The sequence below is a fragment of the Octodon degus genome, unplaced genomic scaffold, assembly GCF_000260255.1.
Source record: "Octodon degus isolate 3935 unplaced genomic scaffold, OctDeg1.0 scaffold00011, whole genome shotgun sequence".
NCBI lineage: Eukaryota > Metazoa > Chordata > Mammalia > Rodentia > Octodontidae > Octodon > Octodon degus.
In genome coordinates, this window is record NW_004524587.1 from 19298926 (window position 1) to 19306569 (window position 7644).

Here is a 7644-nt window from a genome sequence, read left to right on the forward strand (position 1 = left end):
AGCAAGAAGATGCAGCTCCTTAATCTTGTACCTTCCAACTATTACAACCATGAGCATTAATGTTTTTCTTCAGACTTTATCACAGATAGCCCTGTTATAAGTTTGTGATATAGAAATACAAATGCACAAAGACAAGAAGCAGCAATTAAGGAATATGCTTACCCTTTTGGAGAGAGAATGATCAAGGCATCTGATTTTTTCTTAGGATCTCAAATCAAAAATTGCACAACAGAATTCAGTTAATGCCTTAGTTCATCCTAATGTGACGTGTGGCTAACTTTTGATCTCAGAAACTGATTTGTCTGTTTGAATATAGTCAGTTGTGGAAATTTGTTACAGCAGAAATAGAAAACTCATCTACAAAAATTGAGACGGATAGTTAGAGAAGAACTTGTCTACACACACAGGCAATCTAGACAGACTTAGGAAAGTCTGAGACCAGGACCTATAATTTTTGAATCACACTAAACTAGGTTGGCTGACTCTCTTTTGTGGATCAAGGACAAATTTTACAGCAGTAGACATCATAATTTCTGGAGCTGACATAAAAAAATATTTCTCAGTGTAAAGATATAATATTATGACATGAGATTTTATGGAAGGTGAGTAGAGAAAACATCATTTTGAACAGCATGACTGTTTCTTTTCCAAACTTGCAGTAGATACTGTTGTCTCCCAGGCTTTGCAGCGCTAGCTGAATTACAACCTGATTAATAAAAAATGACTTTGTTTTCAATTGTGCCACTGGCATGAATTTTTATATTGTCATAACTCAGTGATATTTATTACATTAGTATGTTTAACACAAACTTACTTACTTGTCCAAAAATGAAGAACACATTTCCAAATATAAAATTTGAGAACCTAATGACAAATTTTAAACACAATGAATTCTAATAAATAAAACAAAAATTCAAGAAGCTTGGTCTAAAACATATCACTACTTTTGTATTAGTGTTCTTCTTGCTCTTTTTATTTTTATTTATTTATTTATTTATATTTTTTAAATTTTTATTTATTTATTTATTTATTTATTGGCATTTGAATTATTTATTTATTTTATTTCATTTATTTTTTGTGTGTGGCCAGCTCAGCCCACCAGGGGGCGGGCGGGCCAGCATGTGGTGCTGGGGGATTGAACCGCGGTCCCTGTGCTTTGCTTAGCTTAGCTTGTTCTAAGTAGGTGCTTTAGACCACTGAGCAATCTCACCAGCCCATTCTTGCTCTTTTTAAAATTTTCCTGTTTTGTGGTTACTTTGATATTATATGCCACATCAACTATCTTTATGTCATTAGTTTGCATGTAATACGTTTATGCATATAAACAAAATGTTACTGTGTAATGTTAAATTTCATCACTCTTAATGTGTCCAATAAATAATATGTTATTGATGATATCCTTCTTATGACACTCATCTGTGTGTGTGTCTATGATTACTTCTCCTCTTTCAAATTTCACTGTACACACACTATATTTCAACTACACAGTGTACAGTATACTGTCTAATTCAGATAGATTTAATTGTCAATGGTAACTCCAAATGTCAGTAGTCATTTTCTAACATCTTATCTTGGAAAGGGATCAGAAGACTCTCCAATGATCTCAGCCAATGTAAGTAAATATACCAGGATATTGTGCTGCAGAAGAAGGTGTTGCTGGGTGCTTCCCTTTTGTTTTTAAATGATAAACTAGATATGCATAATCCATATACACAATTAAGTTCTGTGTTCTGTGATTTGAGTGTGAGTGCAATTGCAGTAATTTTAAAAATAATTCCAGGAACAAAATATGAGCAATTAGAATGTATTAATGAGGGAAGAGGAAAAAAAAAGCTACGCTAAAAATGTATAATCCAAAATGTCATTATTATGGACAACTGGGTCGCTATGTCACTGAAACCTTCTAGAGATCTAGAGTTGTACATCCTTGGACAAAAACAGGAACATTTATCCATGTAACTCTTCTACCACATTGGTTAGGGATTGACCATGGGTTGGTAATTTCCTTGCTCTTATAGTTTGTACTGTGCAAGAGTAGGAATCTCCTGATGTGCTGAGAAACCCTGGGAAAGCAGAGGAAACAGCTTAGGTGATACATAGTGCCTACATGAGTACCTGAGGTTCTGGGTGGTGTAGCAGTGCTTGGCAGGAGTGGAGAGGAATAAGGAAAAGATGTATTTATGGATACATGTGGAATAGTTTCGATAATTGTACTGCTGATTTCTGCTGGTCTATTGAAAAAGAGCTGTTGATATTTAATTCTTTTCTTCTCCTTTTTAATTTCTTATAGCTTTTATTATTTATTTTGTATTTTAGGAAAGAGTCTACGGGGTGTTCAGGATCTACAGGGTGTTCAGGGTCTCACTACTAGATCTACTTGTAGTGATCCGCCTCTTTGCAGCCTCCCAAGAACTGGGATTACGGGTGCAAGCCACCACATCCGGTCTCAATTGCTGTCTCAGTGTGCCCCAGGGGCGGGGCTGGCAAACAGGCCTGGGGAATCAAGCCCTGTCCCCTGTGCCTGCTTGCATGTGCTTTAATCCACTGAGCTATTTGGCCAGCCCTTATTATAACTTTTAAAAATCAATTTTGCATACTTATATCTGGTAATCTAACCAACTAAATTTATTTATTTATGCACTTATTTATTTGGTACAGGATCTTGCTACAAAGTTCATACTTGTAGTAATTCTCTTGTCTCAGCCTCCTCAGAACTGGGATTACTAGAGTGCACCACCATACCTCCTTTAGGGCACAGCATGGAGTACCGGGGACAAAACTAGGGTCTTTGTGCTTGCCAGGCAGGCACTTAGTCATGGAGTTGTCTCTTCAGCTATAAAAAACTAATTTGAAGACAACATTATGCAATATGACAACATTGTTGAATTCCTATTATCTTCTTTGCTGAAGTTCAGTATCATTTCTAATGTCTTATTTTTTACTTTTATTCTCTTTTAAAAATAAAAAAGGAAGGGACTGGCGAGATATCTCAGTGGTCTAAGGTGCCTACTTAGGAAGGAGCACAGGGACGATGGTTCAATCTCCAGCACCACATGCTGTGCCAGTCCTGCCCCCAACTTGGCCTGAGGCTGCTGAAAAATTAAAATAAAATAAAGAAAACATAAAAAGCAGAAATATGTATATGTTGAAGCATTATCCATATATTAATTTTCAGAAGCAAACAATCTTTTCAACAATAGATCTGCCAACCAATTAAAGTATAGATCCTTGCACATGTGCTCATAAACACAGATATTTGCTATGCATGAGTTGCATAATTTTAATCATGGGAGAACAACTATTTTAGACAATGTGAGGGCTTATACTATATAATTACCTTAGTCTCATTTAGAACCATAATATTACTATAAAGGAAAGAAATAAAAACACAAGTTAATTAGTGTCAGTATAAGAGATACAATCAGGGTCAAAATTCATATTTTTCTATGGTAGGAGTCTGAAAAGGCCAAAGTGGAAATAACTTAGGCTTACAGCTCTTCTACTATAAAACAAAAATCTGCCACTGAAAAATATAAACACACGTGGGGCAAGGAAAATAGCTGAGCAGTCTAACACAACTGCTTAGGCAAGCTCAGGGTTGGCGGTTTGAATCCCAGCACCACATGCCTGCAACAGCTTTACCCCCATAGTGGGCTGAACCAGCCAGAGTCTGGATGTAGGGGTGCACGCCTGTAGTTCCTTCTCTGGGGAGGCTTAAAGTCAGAGGATTACTATGACTCTGAGTTGCATAGTGAGATACTGTAACAACCAATACAGTAAAAACAAACAAACAAACAGGCGGGTGTTGTTATATTCTAATAAAGCTTTAAAGTAAAAGCCAACAGTAGTCTGGTGACCTGTACTTTAAGTAATAGAATAAAATACTTCATAAATATGAAAGTTTAATACATATATATATATATATTTAATAATATTAGATAAGAAGTTTTGAACATAGAGATCAACAGACATTTCCAGACATCATCTGAAAATAATGTACTAAATCTCATAAAGTAGGCATGGACACAGCAGGGGCTCACTGGCTGAAAGTATGGGAAAGAGTATTCCAATTAGAATGAGAAAATTTGCAGACCAAAATTAATAAAAATAACGGCTGCAAGGACAGCCAACATGTTGGCCCTAGCCATTCAAGGTCAGTGAGGACCCAGGATATAAGAGAACCTGTACTGTAACATTCTGTAACTCAGTGATATCACAAATTTTCTGATCAAGGAGATTATGGGCCCACAGAGGAAAGTGATCGATGATGCAGGGTGTGCCTAAGGAGAGTCACATGGAGAGAAAACATTCTCTCAGGCTTTCATAGAAGCACATTGGCCAAGCAATGGCCGTGACTCATCCACATGGCTGACACTGACAAAGGATCTACAAAGTGCAGTACAGAGTTTCAGGGTAAATCCTGAGGGAATTTGACTGACCTTGTCAGATACAAAAGTTACATTTCTTGTTATATAGGTCTTGCTTTATCTTGGTCTTAACCATCCAGCAGAAAAGTATAAACATGAAGTATAAACACTAAAGCCATATTAATATACTGAGCTATAAAAGGCTCAAGTCAACAACTTTTTACATTGTGAGTTCTACGGATATCCCACTACTATTATGGACTACTGGACTATATTGGATTAATTTGCTGAATCCACATACCTACAATATTTAAATGACAATGGATTACCCATCTCTGACAAAACTAAACAAATAAAAGGGGAATTTAAATGAAGGACCAAGGTGGCCAGGGAGATGGCTCAGTGGAATAAGCACTTCCCTGGCAAGCACAAGGGCCTGAGTTCAATCCCCGGTTCCACAAAAAATAAATAAATAAATAAATAAATAAATAAATAAAATTAAAAAAAATAAATGAAGGACCATTTGGTATCTATATACAAAAGAATTAGGATAGATATACAGCTACTTTCTCTTAATTCACCAAGAAGAAATATTTGTACTAATAGTGTTTGGACAGGATATCATGCCTGCATCTTGTACTATGAAAACTAATTGAAGACAACAATATGCAATGTATTAATTATTGTAACTGTCCAACTAACCTGTTTTGAAACTATCTCATTGCTCTTTGTTTCTCAATAAAATTAATAAAAAGAAGGAAATCAGAAAAAAAAAAGGAAATCTTGGTTTTAATCTTTCCTGCTTTACTTGTGTGATCTTAGGAAAAATTTTCAAGTTGCCTGTGCTTCCACGTCACAATTTGTGCAGTGCAGACTCTACCAGAAACCTTACAGAATTTTTACCAACTTCTACCCAAGTGGAAATCATCAGTTTCCCTTGTGTGTACTCTAAAATACACATTCAAGAAATACCTGAGGAACCTCAATGAGAAAGTGTGAGCCTTGAGCCTGGGAGACAGCTCAGTGGTACAAGCACCTGCCTGGCAGGCACACAGTCCTGAGGTTAATCCCAGTACAAAAGAGAAAGAACGTGCACTCCTGCTGGGCATCCTTGGCAGTAAAAGTGTTCATGGTGCCCTGATATTCTGGACAACTCTCTAGTACTAAGATCTGTTCAATAAAGTTACACACCTTTTGTGTAAGAGCAAGTCAAATGATTGCTCATAGTCAAAATATTGCTCATAGATCTTCAATCAGGGCTTCAAAAATGAAAACCTGAGCAGGAACTGAAGTACCGAGATATAGTTAATCAGATAATTTTGGATGGATCTCTGAATCATGGAGATCTGTGGTTTTTAAATCTCATAAATGCTTGCTTTTAGGAAGATAATTAGTGATACTGGGCTTTCTAACGATTGAAAACAGTTGATTTTGTAAAGCATAGGTTACCTCAAGAGCTTTCAAGGCAGATAGCCTAGGAAGCTCTATATTTCGCCCAGTAAGTGCAAGCATTCCCCGTCCTCAAATCTTATTGCCTAATGGATCTGCTTCTGGAGACAGGTAACTACATGAGCACTCAAAATGCACTCACATCCTGCAAAAAGAGCTTTTCCGGGAATGCATCAGTGAAAGATCTGAGACATTATCACCATCCATTTGTTCAATAAAGTCAGCTTAGCAGGTTAGGCATGGCTTCTCTTAGAATGGGTTTTGCTTCCATATCATGGAGTGAGAATTAACAATTGCAGCACTCACTTACCAAGGATCAATAGGCTTCATTCTAAAAAGACTTCCCTCAGCAGCAGGAAGGGGGATCTCCCTGCTGTTGCTGCTTTCCTGGCTGCTGTTTTGGAATGCCCACTGTTTTCAGGAAATGAGGAGACCCTGTCAGAAGTGAATGGGATTCGGCATGATATCATTCCCCTCACACCATCTCATTGAGAAAGCATCACTAAATGCCTGAGAGGTTTACTGAGGACCTCTCAGGGTGTGGCTGATAGTATACCGTACAAAGGGATAAAGAGACAAGATGGGAGAGACTAAGAAACTACCTCTTCATCTATGTCAGTAAAAGATTTCAGTGAAACCTCCTGAGTAGTTTTATCATAATTATACTATTCAGTTAGTCAAGTAATTTTCTTGTTGCTGCCTTATGATAAATTTTCACCATTAATTCAACTAACATTCACTGCCACTTACTGTGACTCAGAACTTAGACTAAGAATTTGAATTAATGTGGTAAATAAAATGTCATCTCTGCATGCAAGAAGCTCAGATTCGAGTTGAGAGAAATATATAAAAAGAGAATATAAAATATGTGGTAACGATGGTTATTTAATAAAAGTACTTGCTTGCTGTATCCTTGACTATCAATATAAGTATTACTCATCAAAAAGACACTAGCTGAAAGGAGCATGAAAGTTTCAACAAGGGTTGAAATTTTCAGATTTTTAAGTATACCACCTGCTATATGCGTACCTCTACAGATTTATGCAGATTTGCTTCTGGTTTTCTTTCTGCTTGTTCAATTCTTTTCATAGCAGCTATGAGCCACTAAAATAATCTCAACCTCATTGTTTGAAATCTGAGGTTAAATTATACATGATATTTTTCTGATTTTATCTTGGTGTTATTTCATGATGGATTTTTAAGTATAAGTATCTGATCATATATATGTATTTCTCTGGCAGAAAGATTTGCAACCCATTCTTTCTTAGGACATTCATACTAGGAACTTTCCAAATGTATCTACCTATACTAAAACCCAAATATATGTCAGAATATTAGCCCAAAGTAGAGAGAGTAAAGACATACAATCTGGAAGCAAAAGATAATTACTAGAGTTCAGCTACCCATTGACAAAGGTTTGATATAAAACATACTGTTGGATACATTATGTAAAAAGTTGTTTTGAAAATACACTCTCTGGAGCTAGTGGGTCATATTAGTAGGTAGCAATTTGTCTGAATTCTCACAGACTCATGGGTCATAGGAATTTTGACCTGAAGGGATTTGTTTGAAATTTTTCCTTCTAGGCATAATAACCATCACCTTTGACATGCCTGAAACTACGGTGAGAAAATTATATGAGAATTCAAGGGAATATAACTTGGAAATTATATTACTGAACTCATATTTACTTATTTATTCACTCAACACATATTTACTGTCCTAATTTATGCCAGAGATTAACTAACTCCAATCTTTCAATAATATATAGAGAAAGAGAGAGAGACAGAGAGAGAGAGACAGAGAAACAGAGAGAGAGAGAGAGAGA